At 42.8% G+C, this 22,161-nt stretch overlaps 1 protein-coding gene across 1 annotated transcript in view; it reads right to left on the bottom strand.

The window, feature by feature from the left end:
- The window catches only part of NCOA1 (nuclear receptor coactivator 1), a 190,207-nt gene that overhangs the window by 132,292 nt on the left and 35,754 nt on the right, over positions 1 to 22,161 (bottom strand). Inside the window, exon 2 of the mRNA XM_074820336.1 lies at positions 5,010 to 5,178. The gene's annotated coding sequence lies outside the window, so the exon portion shown is untranslated. The remainder of the gene's footprint in view (positions 1 to 5,009; positions 5,179 to 22,161) is intronic.

Genomic DNA, 22,161 nt, shown 5'->3' with positions numbered 1-22,161 from the left:
TTAAAGGTCCCTTCTGACCCAAATCATTCTGTGTTTCCGTGACTCTAATCCTGCCAACCTCTGGATCATCTGCTATAAAAAAAAAAAAAAAAAAAAAAAAAAAAAGGCAGAATTTCTCATACTTCTCTGGCTTACAGAGGCAGCGACCACAGGTGTGTCTTGCAGGGAGAATCAGCAATCACTAGTGTCTCACCTCCAGAGAGCTGACAGCCAACGGGAAGCCCGACACCGAAGAGGTGCCCTTGAGAAGGTCAGAGCAGTAGCTAACACAAACTGACAAAGAAGTACCAAAATAGATAAAACAATGGAAGAAAGTAAATAGGTACCGATTTATAACCTTACATCCACAGGAAGAGCTTGTACAGCAAATACTACTTTAGGCAAAGAACACCAAATCGTTAAGTCCCAAAAACTGACAGACTCACTTGAGTGTGGTTTTCAATTAAACGATACATCATCTTTGTGGCCCAGGAAGTAGAAATTCCTCGAGGGCAGCAGAGAACCCAGCAGACTAAAAAGCCATTAACATATTTAGTGTCATTTACTGTCCTGTTGGATGCTGACTACAATCCTGCTCAGCCAAGGCAGAAACACGTTTCCAGCTCGTCTCCATGGCACAACAAGAGGCACCTACATGGTGGGCTGGAGACAACAGTGAATTAAGGTTCTGTTGTTCAACAAACCACCGCAGGCGTGGAGGAAGGGGTTACAACCTGCATTCACGCTGCACACTAAAGGTGATGATAAATTGATCACGGCAGAAGTGGCTGCAGCAGATTAAGGTGTTCCCATTCCTGGGTTGGCTGTGAAGAGGATCCCACGCTGAACAGTTCACATGAGCATTTCTCACTTGCTTCAGCACAAGAAGCTCATGTTGAACAGCCATTGGAGAGGGCTCGGCCCAGCCTGGAGCAGATGAGAAGTCCTCACAAGAACCGTGCTGTTGGATGAACTCATGGAAGCCACCAGCTCTGCCATGTAAGTAGTGACCAACAGTGGGGGGACAACGATATCTCAGACCTTGGCAGGGTTTCTGCAGCTGGTGTCTGGTCATGGTCAAAGAATTAGGCTGGATTTGTGTAGAAATGTGAAAGCCTAAGAAAAAGGTGCATTTGCTTAAAATTTCTAGGAGTAGTAAGGCAAATGGATGAAGTGTTTTTTTTCCAAAAGATAAGCAAAACCACAATCTGGATATTAAAACAAAGCAGTCAAAATAGATCTAATCAAAGCTCCTGGGAAGCAAAGTTTAACGGAAGATGACCAAATCCTTACTTAGACATTCTAATTCTTTGAAGGAGCTAAGCACCAGAAGTTCTACTTAATGGAAGAGGTGTGTGTCTCACATACTTTCTGTATAAACAAAACACCAAATCTGACTGGCCAACTATAGGACTTACATGTGAAAACCAGAACATCTAATGGTATTTTTAGAAAAAAGGAACAGAAAGAGTTCTCAGATGTGAAACTACAACCAGCCCCGTATCAAAACAGTTCTTCCTTAATTTCGCACTAGCAGACATCTGAAATCCCATCAACTGTTTTCTTCTCAGCACATGCTTGAAACTTTTGTCTTTAGCATCGCGCAGGTGCCGCTAATATAAACATTTAACAGAAAGAGGTATTTCCATTATGTAAACAAGGACTGCAGCAGAATCAAATGAGCAAATCAAAAGAAGACGGGCGGGAGACTCAGTTAAGTCTCAAACACCTTGAACAGGGTGAATGCTTTTAATATAAACTTTTTTGCTAGTGCCAGCTGGCTAGAACACCTTCATGACAAATATGAGAAGAAACTTGTTGAGGGCCTCCACATGCTTATTCTAACTTTTCTTCTAAAAAAACCAAAGCCACCACCAAAAAACCAAAAAGACCCAACTCTTCAGCATTTGTATTTGGCAACCTAAAGAGAGAAACACCTCTCCTGTTATTGTGGCTGCAGATTGGCCAGCAGAAGTACAAGAAGCCTGACTTGAAGATGTGATATTGCTGATGGGTGTCCTCTGCAAATGGCAGAAGCTTCAGACCTCTCCCTGCACCTGGTCTACAGTGGTTGTCCTGCCTGTTCTCTACCAGGCAACCTAAAGAGCCTTTTCCAGCGGGCATGGCGGGGATTTCTGGTTTGTTTGATTATGCTCTCTGCTTTTTAAAAGCTTCAGAAGTGCCCCAATGGCTTTAATTCACATGTGGCCAGACAAGTCTGGGATTTCTTCTTCCCAAGTCCCCGAAAGTGCTGCACGTATCTTTGTCTTGATCAGCAGGACTCCATTTCAAACACATGGCTGAAACAACATCCCTCTCGAAAACTAACAAAAGAGGTAGAAGAACAGATGATTTAGAAGTACAGTGACTGCCAAGCCCGTCATCTGTGTCCTTCCTACCCCACCAGCAGCCCCCGGGAAAAGGGAACGGCAAGGCAGAGGTTACGACTTCAAGGAAACTCACCTACGGTAAATATCTCTCACGAGATACCATTTATAAAGTGTTGCAACACTTGAAAACGCTGTTAACAGCAGGAAATCTATTTAAAGTGGAAGGAATATGATCATTAAGGAATAAAGAGGGAGTTTCAGCTCAGCAAAGACCTAGGGCTAGGGTGGGGGAGGGAGCGTCTCTGCGATTGCATTTACATTTTTTCATCTCAAAGCCCCATCACAGGATAAAGGGGATGGGAACTCAATCACAGCAACCGGATTTCATGCCAAGCCAACAAGTCCATTTGCTAGAGGAAAGAATGAAATTTAATAAGACAGGTGGGGGAAAAAAAAAAAAATAAGGAAAGGCTGGGAGGTGCCAGGTGGGATGAAGGCAGAGCTCCCCCCACACAACTGCAGGGGCTAGCCCATCAGCCCCCTAAATTAGGGGAAATCCAGAGCAGCCAAGGAGGCACCTCACCCTTAAAATTAATCTAGAACTCACTCTTCCTCCTCGCAATGATATCCAATTTCATAGGTAAGACTTTAACCCTTTACATGCCTGGGCTGCATCCACCAAGCTGCCTGATGTCTCAGATAAAGCCCGGCCACTGCTGGGCACATGATTTGTACTGATTGCTTTGGAGAGGGGGGAAAAAAAAAAGAAAATAAAGAAGAAAAGCTGTGTACAGCCCAGCCTGTGGCACGCTCCAGCCCAAGACCCTCGATCTGCAAGCTCCCAGCCTGGGCAAGTATTAATTAGCACCTGAAAAGCAGATCAGCAGTGGGGAGAACCCACCACCACCCCGCAAGGTGACCTCTTCAAAAGCTGAATCTGGTCAGATACCAGAGAGAAAAATAAAGACGTCTTAAGAGTTGCAGGAGCTAAGATTTTTTTTTTGTATGTGATACGGCTTACCCGCTTCCAATGAAAAAAATATTCTGTGATTTTGTAATCAAAAAATAGCTGTTATGTCCATAGAGAAAGGTGATCTTTTTGCAGTGAAAAATCCTGAATCCAACTGTGCATTTATCGAGCAAACCGCAGTTTAATAATTAACTCTGAGCAGCACTTCCAGCCCTGGTTTGGGGCTCTGCTGGTTTCTTACCACTCACGGGCAGCCCCCCAGCTCCTCTCCACCCAGGCAACTCCAAGCCAGCAATGAGGACAGCACACAGCAATACAGAAGTAATATTATTTCCAAATTTTACAACCATGCCTAATTACTGCCATCATTTGAGCTACAAATGGAAGACACCAAGGCAGAGAGCAAAGAGCTTTGCCCAAAAACGCAGGGCAAACACTAGGCAGCCAGACAGATGAAGGCAAGGGGGGATGACACCCCAGCTACTGCCACCCCTGCACCTCATTTGGGCGCCTGATTATTCACCCTCCGGCCACCACATCTACAACAGGGGCACCGCCATCTCCAAGCCACCGCCATCCCTGCTGTAGAGATCATCCCACCACAGTTTAGGGAAGGAGCCAACTCAAGGACAGAAACCAGGTGGCCAAAGCACCCTACAGAGGACATACAACACCAGTATCTTACTGGGACCAGTATTTACACCACACCGAAGAGAAGAATAGGAGCAAGCCATGCTCAATCCAGAAGGAAATATCCCATTTTTCCATTGCATTCCAGCCAAAACCAGCTCCAACGCAAAAGATTCTTGCAACACCAGCTATCTCAGGGAACTGTGATACAAGCAATATACAATTTCGTCAGACAAAAGCAGCTGTATATGTAACTTTTGCCTTATGGTACGTCAGCTAGAAGCACGTTTTCCAGGGGAATTAGCAGGGGTGTACAGGTCCTCCCCTCTGCTGCATACTCATGGTCCACAGCAGTAAGCACTCCCAGTCTTGATGGAGAGCAAATCCCACAGCCATACAGCAGCTGCAGCCAACACATCAACCAACTGCTACTTGTTTTACCATTTTGTTCATTTCTAAATATATTCTACTGTCTTTCCAAGTTACCACTCCATTACAACAATTTTCCTTTAAGATATTGCCGGCTGTGGGCAAACCACAGAAGTGTTCAAGCCGTTACATGCATCAGCTAGTAAGAGCTACAAGGATGCTGAGTACACACTTCTTGCTCTGGAAGTTGTAGTAGCCCTCGCCATAAAACATTTTGATTTCCCAAGTTTGTGACTTTTAAAATTCTCCGGTTATGGACTCAATTCACCTGATCGACACCATGAGCCAGCCTACAGCATAACACTGACTTCCCAAAACCACATATTATTCTTTAGCACAAATCCTTTGCATACCATTCTGCCACCGCAGCAATTAGCTATTCAATTTTGCAAAACATATTGAGAAAGCGCAGTTGATTCAGGCAATAATTTCATCTTTATGAGCTTTTAAAACAACTCTCGTAGCTATGAATGCAATGCAGGCTGACTGCACATCTCATGTACGGAAAACAACCCAAGGGATGCCAAGGACACAGAAAAACAGTGACTTTTGCTTTCAGCAGTCTCAGTAATTAATTCCGCATGAAGAGGTGCTCCAGCAAAAACCACCTCCATGACAGGTTTAAACATTTGCTGCCAGAGGAAAGAAGAAAGAGAGACCTGCAACCTTACCTCTACCTTCCCGAGGTGAAAGATGGTTCATGGGAAAAACTGGACTCTTCAGTTAATTAAACAGCAAAACAACAGAATCCTAGAGCCTCAGCAAACACAGGCATCGACCTTCCATGGGCAGTCTTCACATGAACTCTTCTGACAGGGGACCAGCATCAATTACTGAGTCCTGCAGAGAAAAAGACAGTTTGTTTGCATTATCTTTCATTTATCTTTCTGAATTATTATTCACACGATGCAGTTTTCAGTGTTTTAAGTAGAAAAACAGCAAAGTTGAGGTCAACTATTAATTCGCAGCAGCATCATTAATAGCTTGCTGACCTTCTCAATACTATTAATTGCAAGGTATCTTTTTCATTTCATTGGAAAAGAACTCATCAAGGTTCCTCAAGCTTTAAGCTACTTGGGGAAATAAAGCAAATGAAAGCTTAATACTCCAACTGATATCTTGTTTTAAATTCTCCCCTCCCTCTCCACCAATACCACTCCTAAGAAATAAAGATTACCCTCCAGAAAAACACAGCACAGATCTAGTAGCAAATCTGCCATAGTGAGACAGCATCTACACAACACGGGAGATAAAAACTAGCACCAGAAAATTACAGTTGGTGTTTACAGCCAACAGGCTGCAGACCACCACCGAACTCATAAAACTCAAAGATAATGAGATCCTTCCCTGCCTCACAAAGGCACGGATAGTAAATTGCTGTTGTTACTAAGCATTAAGCTACAACCAGATCAAGGGGATTTCTCCTGTTTCTCCTCTTCTTAAGACTTTCTGTATCACCCTCAATAAGCCAGGTAGCCTCTGAACCTAAAACGAGTATAATTATTTCACTCCCGAAGCACGTACATTACTCGAAGTATGTCTGTTTTCTTCAGCTATCCCCTCTCCTGTAAGTCATACCAGTCTGAATCTTGTTCCTCTCAAGCTGAATGCTAGTACATCAACTAACTGGCAGCTTGCAAAGGCCTTGCTTGCTTGAAAAATTTAAGTTCATAAAACTGGGCTCTTCATATTGTGATGCACTGCCTGAATTCTAATGAAAAAGTCAGTCATTTAAAAAAAAAAAAACAAAACAAACAACCAACCATGGAAACAGTGAGATGAGCTTCATAACCTTTCTTCCAAGCTACTCCACATGCTGCAGTTTCTATAGCCAAGCTTGTTACCTACCCCGTCAAACACTTCCAGACGGAAGTCCCAATATTGCTTTTGAACTTTTATTTGTAGGATGCAATTCATCTTAATCAATCTCAGACACCTAAGAGCTGGTTGGAAACCAGAGCTGCTAATTCCAGGGTCCCTCTGAAGTCAATAAACAGGTCCAGGAGTCTCCCCTTGGATATTCTGGATGGAGATGTCTGCTGGTCCCGGCAGCCCAACTGCCCCAAAGGTTGGCTGCTGCTTCAGTGGATCAGGTCTGGCCCCCAAGGATCCACCAGGTTACAAGTCCACATTAAATTACTTCCAGGACGTGTCTATTTTCTTTCTTTCTCTTTCTCACAGCATTACTAGGATTATTGGGTTAAATTTATACCTCTGAATCTGAGCATCTAAAGTTCGACATGGGGAGTACCATTGTTAGTTCAAACCTGCTTGTCCCCGTTGTCGCTCCTGCTATTACAAAAGAAATTACATACATGGACACAGTCATTAGAATACTGTCTTAATCACGCACCCGTCATTAGCAACACAAGATTTTGGTAAGTCACTAATTACAATTTATTCATGAAAAAAGCAAGTAGGCAAAAGGAGGGAGGAAAACTCACACGGCAGCATCGTCTCCAAGGCAGTGACAAAGAACAATTCCAGAAGCTTACGGATCTGCATCCCAACAGAGAGGTGTGACAAGAGCACATCCCCGATGGGAGATGGGATGCCTGCCTTGTTAAGCACCCGTTTTTATACACACGTGCACATAAATGAAGACAAAAGATGCACAACCTGCTGTATGACTCAGGCTTCCAGTCTGAAAGTTGCTCTTTACCAGTAGGAGGTGGTCTTTGAACTTCTAAATAATATATATGTCCCAGCTGCTTTCACTACCCCTACAATAAATAGACCAAATGATGCTAAGGAAAGAATGTTAAAAACAGAAAAAAATAAATAATAACAGAAACTTTAAGAATATGTTTCCAGATTCCCAGGAGAAGATGGGGAGGTGGGGGGGTGGGGGGGTGGGATTAAGCTCCCAAAACTAAAAAGGGAGGATGTTCCTATTTAAAACAAATAATATAATTCTTCTCAACCTAGCTCTCATGAAAAGGAAAGCAAGGATCAGAATAAAAAATGTATATAACAAAGAGAAGAAAAACTGAACTCTTGGCATATTAAAATACATGAGACATTTAGTGATATGAAAACGCAAGAGAAGCAAAATGCAGTGAGAGGAACCGCAATACTCACATGTTTGAGCACATCAAGTTATAAAAATTACCTAGGAACAGTAAATTCCAGCAATGGCCAAGGACCATTACTGCACAGAAACAGAGCAACCACCAGCAATATTATAGGAACAGCGGAAGAATGCAGCAAATATTTCTGTTCATTAATTAAGAAAGAAACCAGATGGTATAATCATGCCACAGGAAACATTTTCTATTCCAAACAGCAATGCAGGCAGATGTGAAACAACAGCCAATGGAGACGGTCGTTTAAAAGTCAGGAGATCTTCAACTGCATCCCAGGGACTCTAAAAGAGCTGGACAAGAAAACCTCTGGACCATTTTTCGTAGCTTCCTGCAAGGGTTAACCTGGGAGGTTTGAGAGCATTGAAGGACACGCTGTTGTGTCAATATTTTAAACACGTGAGCAGGATGACCAGGCTAATAACAAGCTATCAGTCCAGCTTACAACCCAGTAAGAAAAGGAAAATGCTGGTATAAAAATCTAATTAGGAGTTATAAGAAGTAAATAACTGATGTCTATCGACATATAGGTCTTAAATCAATTGTATGGGTTTTTATTAAGACTACAAGATTGGCTTCAAACTGTAACAGCTCTGATGCAACATACTTAGAGCTCAGTAAATCATTTAACTTGGTAAAGTATGATTTCTCAAGTAACTGGAATTACGTTACATAACATGGAATATATTAAATAGATTAATAACTGGCCAAGCAACAAGTCATAAAATATAACTAGATCATCGTTAATCACGTGTTCGCACTGAAATCCCAGAAGGAGCAGTTCTTGTGCCCTACATTACTCATCCTCCTGCAAGCCATGAGCAAAAGCCACTGCAACTCAGGCTCACGCCGACTCTGAAAGCTGCAGATAGCGAAGGACACGAGATACAGATCTTTTACCAACGTGACTACAAGCAAAGACCTTACTCATCTTTATCACCAAACACAAACTTGGAGCAGAGACCCTTCCCAATCCAGACAAGAGGTAACAGAGGAGGGACACACCAGCAGCCTACGAAGGCAGCAGCAGCTTGTTCAGCGTAAGAACAAGGGGGCAAGAAATGAAAGTAGCAGGTGGCAAGTCCAAAACCAAATCAGAGACAGCGGTTTCTTCACACACAACCCAGCTAAGCAGTTTAGCTCCTTGCCACAGGATGCTGTGAATGCTAAACGTCTGTGTGAGCTCAAGGAAAGACTGGCCGTGTCACAGAGTGGACACCCATGACGGTTACTAATAAGATGGACATCATCTCTGGCTGGGAAAGTCCTGGAGGTGTTGAACGATCAGAGGCTGGAGAGTTGAGAGTGTCATAGAGGGTCTGCCCAGTTCTCACATCCTTCTGCAGGCTCCACTTTTAGTAACAGGGTGCAGATCCATCAATGCTATTCTTAATTCTCACCTAAGAGTAGAGGAAACAGTACTTTGGAAAATATGTCAGTGATGGCGGATCACCAATCACACGTGGCTCCCTAATGCAGCTCCTTTGGCAGCAGCACTGCATCGTCCACGTGCATGAAAAACTCCCAAATGTGGGAGCTCAACCCACTACTTCAAATACAACTGAACTCAGGGAGGTCCTACAGCCTCTTGCGCAGGTGACCACATCAGAAGATATTCACAACCTCTCCTTTCCCAGGGATGGTGAAACCATGGCTTTTGATCCACAGGCAGCCCCAGAATCACTCCCAGACTGCAGCACAGTTGCAAAAGAAGTAGCGGGGTGATGCCATCCCAGGCTCATCGGATGATCTGAGCCCACCTCAGCAGAAGAAAGCAGGTCGGAGAGGCAGACAGAAACACGTGCCTCATTTAGAGAGCACCAAAGATCTTCCAGACATAACTCCCTAGCAGAACTGCTCCGTCCCCTCGAGCTCTCCCATGTCCCACACGCTTTCTTGTCTCAACTGCATGAAGATTTTGCTAAGCTTTCCCAGGTCGTTACTACACAACCTGTCTGCAGACCACTACCTGTAGTCCATAAATCATGGCAAGACGCTAAAGGAGCTAGATCTTGGCTTTTCTTTCCAAAATATACCTTGAAGCAATAATAAAAGACACTTTCCAAGTGCTGTTATGCACAAGGTTTCAGTTTAAGATATAAAGAGATTTGGAGGACAGATAAAAGAAATAAGTATCCATAGATTATATACATCAACAGCACAGGGTACTTTTTTCCCTTTCATCAGAAAGCCTTTTAATTAGTAGGAATATGCGCTTAGAAATTTTCAACACTAAAAACCCCAAGCTCTTTCAATAAAGCTCACGCTGAATGGTGACCTTTGCTCTTTTGTTTTCTTCCCAAAATCTGTATTCAGCATTTCTTGCTCAAACTATTGACAAATTTCACTGAAGGTTTGAAGAGATTTGCTTTAGGTGTATCTGTGTTTTTTCTTCCGACAAAGCATCAAAGTTAGGTTGTTCCTTGAAACCCAACAAAGCACAAAGAAGAAATATCCCATACAAGTCGATGGATTGGACCCTGGTTTTAAACAGTTGAAGCTGAGGGCAAGAAGTGGGTTATCCACGATCTTGTTAAGCATGTCCTCTGAAGCTGCTTTGAGCAAGGTTCAGACCAGATGACCTCCTGACACCCCTTGCGCCTAAACTATCCCGCATTACCTATAGCAGATTCGGCATATCAAAAGTTCTTCTTAACCCATGAAAATGTATTCAAGCATGCACAAGAGAGCCTCGTGTGTTGCTGAACCCATCAGCCTTTCCATCCATATGTCCGCTCTGAAATTCTACTCATCAGTTGAAAAATTAGTGGAGAGTATAAGGAAGCTAAAATCTAGCATGGTGTTTAGGCTCAAGGTCAACTGCTAATATATTTTTGAGTAAAATATATCCACTAAACCATTTCAGACATTCCAGTGACCAGAAGAAACGACTTCCTGTCATCTTTCATCCGAGCTAGATCTCACCCCAAACCTTTCATCTTTAGCTTACTACAACATTTTCCAGTCCCTTGAGGTCACGCGCTTTCTACTGCATCTTCAGCCACGGACCTACAGGGCATAAACGCTTTGCAAGTGAGTTCTCACACAGCCCGTGATGGACCGAGCCACCACAGCACCTTTGAAGCGGTCATCATTTAGCATGTGAAACACGCATCTTTCAATACCACCCTTGTTATATTTTACTTAAGGCTCTAAATATTTTATCGGTGACTGTTTAATATTAAAATGCATAAACAAGGGTCTGTGGAGGCAGGACCAGAAAGAGCGCTGCTCTCTTCACTTGATGAGTGGGCTCCAGACCTACAACATGAAGACAAACATGGGTTTGTCCAGCCTTGTCCCATGCTGTGACCGTAGGATCCTCTCCTGTCTATCAGCTGCAACAGTTTGTTCCATTTAGCCTAAGCAATCAAAGCTAATAAAATATACCCAACTATAAAAAGCAAGTGGAAAGGAGTTAGGAGGGATTTACTGTTTATTGTATGTTGACAAAATCCGTAATTTATTTACTTGTTTTTCATTGCTGTGCTATATATAAAAAGGGCTCACGACAAAGTAGTAATAAAGAAGAACAGCTTTGTTACAGGAGGTTGCAGGGAACCTCCCGCAAGGACCTTCCTTCTCTCCCTGCTTGCTTACAAGTAACATGCAGCACCAAATATTTTTTTGCAACTCCTCCAAACTCCAAAGCTGTTGGGCCAGTGTAAATGCTGCATTTTTAAAAGGGATATTTAATTTCCCTGGAGTAAGGACATTCAGGCAACAGTTTCAAGGCAATGCTAATTCTCACTACATTTTCCCCCTGTGAAAGTACTCTTTCAGGTTCCCTTTAAATTTGATTTTTCTTAAGAACTTATACACATTTTGGGGCATCTGGAGAGCCTGTTTTCCTCCTTATCTACTTTTTCAGTAATACTGCCTGATTTTATACCCAATACCAAATAAGCGTTACAGGAGACACAGAGAGAAAAGCCGTTTTGCAAGAGGGCTAAATCTGTTTGCCAGTTAACTGTTGCAAATTAAAAGGTCAAAAAAACAATCCCTGTATTTGGAAAGAATAATTTTACACAACTAAGACCTCATCGGAAAAAAAAAAAATGTATCAACTTTGTTCCAGTAAAGCGAGTTGTCTTATCTACCCATGAGGAAGTTTAATAAACAGCTTTCTGTACTTCTAAGGTTTTGAATGTGTGCCAGGTTTTGCAGGGATCTCACTCATCCTAGATGAAACTGCAGGGCTTTAACTGAAAAGCAGAAAGTGTAAAATATGTTTTTAAAAAAAAATCTGAAGGAGAAATCGATTGGGTTTGTTCATTTAGCCAATCAATAACAACAGACAACACTAATATTAAAGTCACATCTGCAGATTGCTCCTACTGTTACAGATCAAGACCAGTGAATTAACCTGTTGGTTCCCAAAGCCCAAGGTACTCCCATAAGACAGGAGAGGCCCCTCACGGAGCCCACGTTAGGAGCCCTGCCAGACTTCTGCTAACTCGAGGCTAGGGCAGCTCCAGATGGAAACACCTGGGCTTATTCATTGAGGCTCCCAGCTAGTGCTGCCGAAACCATCAAGGGAGAGGAGAGAGGCAGAAGTAGCTCCAAGGTTGGGGCAAAGCAGCAGTAACAGATTTTATGCGCTGCTGTTCAACTCTCCCAGTCGCGAGGGACAGTCCAGAAGTCATCCCTGGGGAGATCTGAAGGACTGAAGAAGCCAGGCTGAGTTTCACTGCCACAGAATTTGGGTTTTGACCCCTTGAGGACAAGCAAGGAGGACAAGCCGAGATGGAGGGCTGTTGGGTCCCTAAATCCCAACTCTCTCCAGGTGGAACACAGGAAGAGAAGAGCTCAACGGTAAGGAAAAGCTGTATTTATGTATGAAACACCAAGTATACAAGAGTTTCTTCTGCCAGTCTCCACAACAATCTCTTAGGTCCATGAATGCTCAAGCTGCCATACATCTCCTACACCATCGTTGGCTTTTCTTCATTCACCCGCCTCATCACTACACAAAGCCCAGAGTTCCCAATTTTGGTATTTATGCAAATTGCTGTAATTCTGAACCCACTCAAGATTTCAAAAGTGCTGTGAAGCCATAATAGCACTTTGCTGGCAGAAGTCTCCAGCTGGACCACTTCAAGAGCTTCGGGCAGTGGAAATCACACAAGCCAAAATCTCTCCCTTGCCATGACCTGACCATCATCAGCTGTGGGGAACACCAAACCCGCTGCAGGATCCTGCAAAGAGAATAAACCTGAAAGCTCTTTAGCAGGTGACACTTTCCAAGGGTGCTTCAGCCATCGCTGCTGCAGTACACGTGAGCGGGACTCCTGTTTTGCATCCTGAAAGCAGAAGTGGGCTTTAAGGGAAGAAAAGAAACCAAACCAAAACCCAACACGTTTTTCTATCTGCACACAACCTAGCACCTCAGGTCCCTACTCACTATTGTTTGCCAAATTAATCCATAGCTTGCTCCTAGCCAAAGAAATCATTAGATTTATGTCCAAAAACTCTCAAGGCATTAACAGCCCTAACTGCACACTTCATATTAGTTTTTAATAACTTCCTGATACAGATTAGATCCAACTTTACTCCTCTCTCACCAGCTGAATGTGAACTCTATGAACATCCTAATTTCTGGAACGGCATCCACATTCTCAGAATACTCAGTTTCTCTCATTAGGGCAAATTTGGTTTCAAGCCAAACAGCGTAATCATTTACACAGCTCAGTACTCTTGTGGTGCTCAGGTTCCTTTTCTTCCAAAGCCTCACAGTTATCTTAAAAAGTGTCTACCATCACTTGCAAAACTATGTTGTCAGACTGATGCCAAAGGGTGAAAACCGCTTGCATGCTCGATGTCAGCTCCTTGGAAAGGCTGAGATTGCATGACGTTTCCAAAGGACTATACTTGAAGTTATCTCTGAGTAATCTAGGAGAGATGATCTTGTACAGAAGAGAGTAACTGGTTTGAAGAGCTGTGCAAATGCTAATTCCTCAGGCTGGAAAGAAGAGGCATCTTTGAAAGCGGAATTTAAGCTGTCACAGGTTCCCTGTTCCAACAAAACCAGCTCCTACCACACTTCAAAAATAAATCCCTAATCTGAGATCTCCTGAAAAGAACAATCTTGCTCTTAGGAACACGAGACTGACTTTTAGTTCTTTCTTACCTTTTTTTCTCTGTACTCAAAGCCAATGATGATGATTAAACGATGACAAATGGGTTTGTCTGGGTACCATTGTGAAACAGGCTGCTGTCCCAGTAAACCTTAAGTGATGCACAAATATGCCATTATACCAAGCAATGCACAGACACTGGCCTCAACCCTTCACGATCACTTGAACAGCTGTGTGCTGGATTACAAGTATGTGGTACAGTACTTTAAACTGTTTACTTTCTTACTATCCATCATTAAAACGTGCTTAACAACAAGCACCAGCAGCCTGGGACAGATGTTCTTGCCGGTTTTTTTAATTCCACAACAAAATGTAATTTAAAAAAGACTAATGGAGAAGGGTATCATCTATAAAATATATAAAGGATGTTGTATATAAAATTACAGAGTTCAAAAATTTTTGTTAACATATCAACACAGAGAAGGTGTACTAGAGTCCAACAGTGACAACTTTGCTATTAATTCATATGCCTGGATTTCCAGCTCTTAATTATCCTTGTCTTACATTTTTAACTCTAAAGATGTTTTATTGTCTTGGCATCAAAACGAAGACAGGGTAGGCATTAGACATTGTGAAATCCTAATTCTCTTGATTTCAATGAGTTTGGAATTTCAATTACATACGACCTCAAGCCTGGGTCATGCTGAGTCAAGCTGAAGATGCAAAGCACTCTGCGCCACCTCGGGTACACATCTCTAATAAAAACGTCACTGTCCTCAGCCCTGTGATTTCAGATCTGTCTCTCATCACCTTTATTGAATCCAAACTGTGGCAGAGCTCATTATATCCAGAAGCAATTTAGAAGTTTCTGAGAAGCTGACTCAATAGGTTTCTTTAAAAAGTAAAGCCAACGAAATAATTTTAGAATGTTCTCTGACGTTTCTTGAGTGTCGTGTCTTAATGATTAAATATATTGGGACGATGAAGGGGAAAAAAGAAATGAAGACAACTTTCTGCAACAACCGCCACGTCAAGATTTGAAAACTGCTTTTCTCCCACTGTCCCCATTACTCACATAATTATATTTGAGATTTTTATACAATGCAGATAAACCCGATAAACAAACTGGATATGAACACAGAAGTACTGCATTTACTATAATCCCTGGCTGACAATTAAATAACAAAAAGCATATTAATACTAAGAAAACAATTATACTGGAGCTATAACTCCATATATTATGGAATAGCATAAATCCATATACACATAATATGAGAATATGTAGCTATAGCTACAGAAAGAAAATTTAGTAGTAAAAAGGTAATTTTGAGGACTCTAATGAATGGAAAAAAATGTAAAGCGAAACCTTCAGCACTGCTATGTTACTGCACACTAAAACACAGTGCTGCTTAAACAGTTTAAATGCATGTCTATTTTTTTTAACTATTTCAGTATAGTACTCAAAAAAACCCACCGAGACTTTATCAAAAACCAGATTACTTAAAGCAGCAAGAACATTTCTAGAAGGTTCCATCAAAGTCAGGACCAAGGATGGGAAATGTCTTATGCTGCTTCTTGTTCTATGAGAGAGGGGGGAGGTGGGTGTAGGGGAAGGAAATTCCACGTACAAGAGCGTCCAATGTTCAAGCTGCCACTGCAGCCGGCAAAGCACAGGTGCCACCGAGGATGAGGACCATTAAAGGCAGCTTGGAATATATCCCTGAAGCTTTTAAGATGACATGCTTATCAGCCCAAATGCCTAACCAGTGCTTTAGAAATAAAGGATTACTGGGAGTAGAGGGCCTGTGTTTATACAGAAGAGCTGTAGTGAACTTAAAAGCTTTACAGCTCTTTCTCATGTATTTATGCTTTGTAAAAAAAAAAAAAAAATAATCCAAGATGCCATAAGCTTATCTGTATTTATAACTTTAGCTATTTGAATGCTTTGTCTGAATGGATTCCCAGTGGAAATTGAAAATTCCCTCCCCCTGCTTTCATGCACTATTTCAGCTTAATCATCTCGCCGACAGCGCTGCGGAACGTGAGCGAGGGGATGCCGAGGGTGGACGTCCCACCCCTGCCACTCCTGCAAACGGCCAGAATGGCCATGGATGCACCATGGGACTGAGACAAGGACAACCACTTTACCTTCCCAGCTACTAACACCCACTGCCAGACCAGATTCAATAATCATGATTTCTCATGTAAAGCCTATTCCACGCTATAAACTGGCCTCGACCGGGCACTGGTGGAAGAGCAGCTCCAGAGCAGTGAACAGGGGACTCTACAAGGGAAACAGAGACAACTCAAAGAGAAAAGTCAAGGGTTAACCACCGCTTTTCCCTTTGTCTACCGCAGCCTCAAACAGCTCCTGAAATCTCCTACCACCGAGCTACGCTCCTCTAAGCCTGTTTTCCAGTAATTTTAGAGAAAAGGGATTCCAGCTGCACATGCAGACTAGCAAAGTGTCCGTGCTAACATATGTCCTCCCACTCCTCTGCTCTTGCACCCACTGTGTCCTACCATCGGTCCAGAGCCACCCCAAAAAATACAACATCACTTGTTTTCTGTGTGGTCTGCCACCAAAAGAGGCCATGGGCAGGGAAGGAAAAAGACTTTTCAGAAGCACATAACTATAGCCATGCAAGTTGAATGTATCGTTATAAAACGGGGGGGGGAAAAAAACTGTTTATAAACTGCTCTAAATCAATCCATCGAGATGTGTTTGCTGCAAAACGTGTCTCTTGCAAAATTTCAGATCCTGCGGGCGAACCAACCCCTTAACGTTCAAGTTTCTCCCATCTGTCAATCCAGAGACCAAGCTCCCTGCTGCTCTGATCCTTCCAGGGAAACCAGCTCCAACATCAGAGGATCTGGCTGAGAACTTCCACCTGTGGCTAGTGGCAATGAGAACAAGCCTTTTTCTGTGAAGCTCCTCAAACCAGTCCCAAACCACTGCCTTTCCTTTTCGGAATTAAAAGCAGATGGTAAACAAATCAAAGGACAGTTATCTAAACAGTTGCTGAGATTTAACATCTCTCTTCATTATCCAGCTGAAATATATTGTTTTCACATTCATACTCCCAACTGCAATCTGTTTATTGGTTTGCAATAGTGGGGAATTTCCTCCTCCTTTTCCAATAGCAACTTGGTAACCACAGTGCATTTGGCAATTTCTTCGACAATATTCTTTTGAAGCATTAACTGAAAGGGGCTGGAAATGAGAAACAGCTACACTGGAGGTGGTACAAAGATGCACTCCACTGTAGAAACTTCAGCAAAGATTGAATCTCCTGAAATAACTCCTTGGTGTCTCCATTTGAGGGGAGAATTTGATATACCCTTTTCTGACAAACAAGCTAGCAGAAAAGCGAAGGATTCAGAAGTGTCACCTCCAATATCCATTCTAAACCCGGACAACACGCAGCCTCCAAATCGCTTTGATCTACCAAAGAACAGCCTGTTCTGTGGGTAAAGCCACCTTAAAGAAACCAGGGGCTGTAGAACCTTGAGATAGGCACATACGATGTGCCCAAAACAGGACTACAGCGAGGCTGGGCTCTCTGCACCCCAGATGGGTGCTCCTCTGCCCCATCCCACAGCGCTGGACCCTTCTGGCAGGTGCCAGACCCGCACCCCCGGCCCACCAAGGCTGCCAGGGTCTTTTTAATAGCAGACCCACGTCGCAAAGCAGAGCAGAGGGGATCACCACAATGAGAATCAAGGCATATCTGGGCAGAAGACACCGGGGTTAAGAAGCAGCACCCTGAAGTCTCCAGAAGTCCAAAGGTCCTGAACCTGGCACAGTAATTCCTCCATCGAGCCCAGAAATTCTGATCATCTCCAATTATACCTCAATTCAGGTAACTAGAAAGGGAGCATCTAGGAAAATATGGATCTCAACTAAAGCATCCATTATAATTAATCCCCAGTGGTGTTTATACTCTAACATGAGAGCACTCCAGCTGCAATTTGCTGTATAGAAACACCAGAAGGGAGAGAACATTGCAAATCCAGCAAAAAACTCCACCCACCCCTCCGTTATACGTATTAACCAAAACCATCTCCTAACCCATTAGCACGACCTCTTGATTTCAGCGCCAGCCTGAGCATACAAGGGGGTTGCTGACCATGCGTTCCCCTTCCCGTCACGTGTGCGGTGCTGGAAGGAAACGCATTCTCATCCTCACCCGAGCAACGAGGTGGTTATCACTAATTGCAGCAGCAAAACAACTCAACAAGACGGCAAACGCGTGCATAAAGCAGAAGAGAGAAGGAAAATTTGGAAACCTGGGCAAGCTTCCCCTCCTGCTTTGGTTTCTGCAGGTGTAAAATGGGAATTATTGATGCAGACACCTTTTGTTAAGTGCAATGGGCTTTGCTTACTCCACCTTGTAAAGCATCAATGTCTCCTGCGCAAGCGGTTTGAAAAACTGTCATAGATCTGGAAAAGGAAATTACATGAATCCAAACAGATGGTTAATCAAAAGGTTAGCTCCTGGTTCTGCCGCCAGAGGAAATAGGTTTTTCTTTAGCAAAAATAAATCATATAAATAAAATAAACACCAGTGGCTTAAGTCAAAATAATAGGTTAGGTCAATCTGGACTTAACACCTTCAGCATTATCCTGCTAATCTCAGCACTCCTGACTTTCAGCAGTTGAGCCTTAAAATCACTTAAGTCATTATAGGTCTTCGACAGGGTCCTGTGTTGCTTCCACAGCCACCTCCCAGGGTGCCGCATCGGCTCAGGAGCACGGGCCTCTGGTCACATTCCCAAAATGCAAACAGGTACAAAGAACAGCATCTGCGTTTCATTTTGGTGGCAAGATTTTCATTTATCAGCAGCCAAAATTGCTGGACTATCACATAACCCACACTGTGGGCTGGAGGAGAATTCTGGAGTTTGTTTTCTTGGTGTATTTTTTCCCCAAACAGACAAAACGGGAAGTGACAGCATCAAAGTTTTGGAATCATAGAATGGTTTGGGTTGGAAAGGACCTGTAAAGGTCATCTAGTTCCAATGCAAGGACATCTTGAACTAGCTCAGGTTGCTCAGAGCCTCAAAGTCTCGCCACGTGCCAGTACAGCGTTGTTAAAACACTGGACTGCAGCAAGAGACAGTGTTAAAATAAGCTCTTTGGAGATGAGCTTTATATATAAAATTTCCATGGTTACTTCCATGCAAGTTACCATGGATTAGATGGGACTAAGTACTTATTTCTCCAAAGCCATTTATAAGCATTTAAGAGATTTTTTTTCCATTCTTGCCTCAAACTATTTCATATCACTGGCCACTGTTTTTCTGAACATACACATTACGTATTCAGCCTTAACCAAAATTTAATTTTATACATTTACAGTTTTCAGGAACTACATTAGAGATAGGTATGATAAGAAGATACATGGTTGTATAAAATGTCAAGCTAATCTTGACAGCTAGAAAAGTCCTAGTGTAAATTAAAGGCTACAAGAAAGTATTTTATCATTCTACCAGAGGAAACAGCTGTTGGATCAGACAGATTTTTCCAGATGTTAGAAGTCAGGGGCCATACATTGTGGATCAATAACCACAACCAACACCTACACAACTGTGTTTAGATAATTATATTAATGATTCTTGTCATGACTGAAGGAGCTAAAGTGGTGGTTTTCAGTCCAAAGAATAAAATCTGTAAGATTATCCAAAATTAGACATTTTTCTGCTCAGCATCACTTATGGAAAAACTCTTTATCTGGAAAGAATCTCTTTATTTGTATTTTTAATGAAACATTTGACGCCATAGGACACTACTCGTGAGAGGCCACCCACAACATCTGATATACAGCAAGTCCAGGAGCTACAGATCTACATGAACACTCAGCTCAGTCACCTGGCTGGTTGTGCAACAAACACATAACCTACCCCAGCATTTTCTTCAACTGAAAATTGTGAAAAATAGGCTTTTATGAGCATCTCTGAGATTTATTTTAAATGCTATACCGAAAAAGATAAGTACTATTTCACACAGGATGCCAACACATGACAGAAGATCCCAGCTGGAAAGCCAACTGGTCAACCAGAAGGAGACATTCAGTTCAGCGAAATGGGTCGTGTCTTTCATGACCTGAACTACCCGAATATGACAAAACGACAACCAGATTTACACGATGGATTTTATTTCCGTCCAACAGCCAGCCTTGCTTTGCACACCCAGAAGAGCCAAATCCTAACAGCCTCTGTTCTACTGCCCCTCAAATACCCACGTCTTGTCCTTTCTTTCTTGGGTATTAAAATAAGCCCCACAAATGTAAGGCAAAGCAGACAAATAATTAATTTAATAGGCCTTGGTCCCCTCTGACTGGGACTATGGGTGTGTTATAATGGAATTAAGATAGAGAAAATGAGTTACACACCCCTGTTATTTGCAGTCCTACTTATCTTCCTCAAACTGCCAGAGGCATCCTAATCCCCAGTTTCAAGAGAATCATTTCTTAAAAATGAAAGGAAAGCAATTTTCAAAGCCATCCCACCAGACAGGAGCTTGGATGCCGGGTGTGCTGGCAGCGTGGGTTTGGTTCAATGGACCAACGTCGCCCCCAACATGGGTGGAAGCCAGGCTGCCCTTTGCCTCCTGCAACAAAAACCGACAAGCTCCCGTCTCACGTTGGTTTTCCGTCGGCTTTATGGGGCACCGTAACGCGCACACGGCACGGAGGCAGCCAGATGTGCCCCACAGCTGTTGTCGAGGAGCGATACCCAAACCCTGGGAGGAGATACGGTTGGGAACGCGTGACTTTCTGCCGGATCAGCCGGCCCATTCATCCCCATCCTCCCTTCGGATCTGCTATTTTAGCTCTGCCATCACTGGGCACGTCGCCAAGAAACAGTAAAGACGATTTAATTTCTGGAGGAGCAGTAGGAAAATTGCAAATCTGGGATATTACGATAAAGACATCTTCTTTGTGACTTGCACCACAGAATCCACCAATAAAATATAAAGATACCTGTCACTAAACAGTTTCTTTCACGGTATTATCACTTGCTCAAGCAAAACTTCAACAGATTGCCAGGACCTGGTAGAGTTGGAGGTTTCAATCACAGAATCATTCCCTTAAGTTAAAACAGCTTTCCATGAAGTTTTACAAAGTGTCTGTCTTTTAATTTGGATACTGTAAAATGCAAGTTCTCTACCTCAGTACACTTTGAGAAAGAGATACAGATAAATAGTGATTTTTAAAAATACTCTACTGAATATATACTGAATACTGTATATGCAGACTAAAGGGAATTATTTTATTCCCAAAGAAAAGACATTGCAAAGCAATAATGTATGTAAAATACGCTTCAAAAAGGAGGGTTTTTTTTCAGATCAATCTTAAACAAGCTGGTGATCAAAACCATACAGGAACCTAAAAATATCTGGCCAGAGAAAACACTAAACAGAGAAGGAGTCCTAGATTATTTGTTAAAGGGATTTATTCCCCTTTTTTGCCTTTCTTTAGAGGTTCCCAAGTGCTACTTAGGATGGGCGACACAGCAGGACACAAAAGAAGATCCAAACCATTCGCACCTCAAGGTGCAGTACTAGTGTCCTCACGCTATCTCTGGGTGGGTTTTTGTTTGGCTTCTCAAAGCCAGGCTTAGCGTTATCGACGGGTAAGACAATCCAAATATTATCTGTGCAAATCTACACCTGCACAGGGACATCGTGTTTTAAAAGAAATGGCTTTAAAGCACGTTAATAGTTACTGAAATTCTTCATCTCGGGAGCAGCCCATCTACAAACATTTTGTGTTTTCAATCACGTTAGAGCAAATTAACTCCCTGGTGTTTGAAGTCTGAAGTGAACTCGCTCCATGGTAATTACCTCCTGTTCTTGTACAAGTAGCTGCTTGTGCCAGCCCAGCTCGCTCTTGCTTCGAGAGGCAGCGCTCCAAAGTGCCGCCGTAGTGCCGCGGCTGTTTACATTTCTGAAGACAAGCCTAAAGAACTGTTTTTCCTCCCCTGCTTTAGAAAACTCTCTCCAGAAGAGCTTGTTTAGCAGAAGACCATGGAAGCTTTTGGGAAAAAAAAAAAAAAAAAAAAAAAACCAACAGAGAAACTTTGACAAACACCATTTCAAAACTGCTTCCTAGAGCAAGCTGTACAAAATTATCTTGGATACGTGATTTTCCCACTCGGTTAAGCCAGGCTGAAAGGGAGAATTCCCCGGTGATTCAGCACATAGTTTGAAAACGTGATGCTTTTATTAAGCCCAAACAAAGCGAGGCCTCTCAAGGAGTCACTTGATTTCTGAGCACCTGGAGACATTCAGCACTTTGCCAGGCACTCGGGGTGGGTCCATGCATGGTATCTGCACGGAGAGCAAAGCTTTTCTGACAAAGGCACAAGCCCACAGGTAGACGCATAATATTGACAGCACCTCCTGGGGAAGGATTTACTGGCATAATTTGATCCTCCTAGAAGGGTTCAGTACAGTGTCACCAAGTTAGTCCAGGCTTCAGACATACAAAAAGATGCAAGGCACTGGAAAAAATATATTGCATGTTGCTCCCTTTCCATCCCCCAGTCATCCACCTCTCTCCCTCCAATACACCCTCATATTCTGAAATTTTCACTAGGTGTACCTGCTAAAATTTCACACTCCCTTAAATGCAAAACACCCAGTCCCAGAGGCCATC

This window comes from Strix aluco, chromosome 3, assembly GCF_031877795.1.
Source record: "Strix aluco isolate bStrAlu1 chromosome 3, bStrAlu1.hap1, whole genome shotgun sequence".
NCBI classification, from domain to species: domain Eukaryota; kingdom Metazoa; phylum Chordata; class Aves; order Strigiformes; family Strigidae; genus Strix; species Strix aluco.
This window is presented reverse-complemented; position numbering and strand designations above follow the sequence as displayed.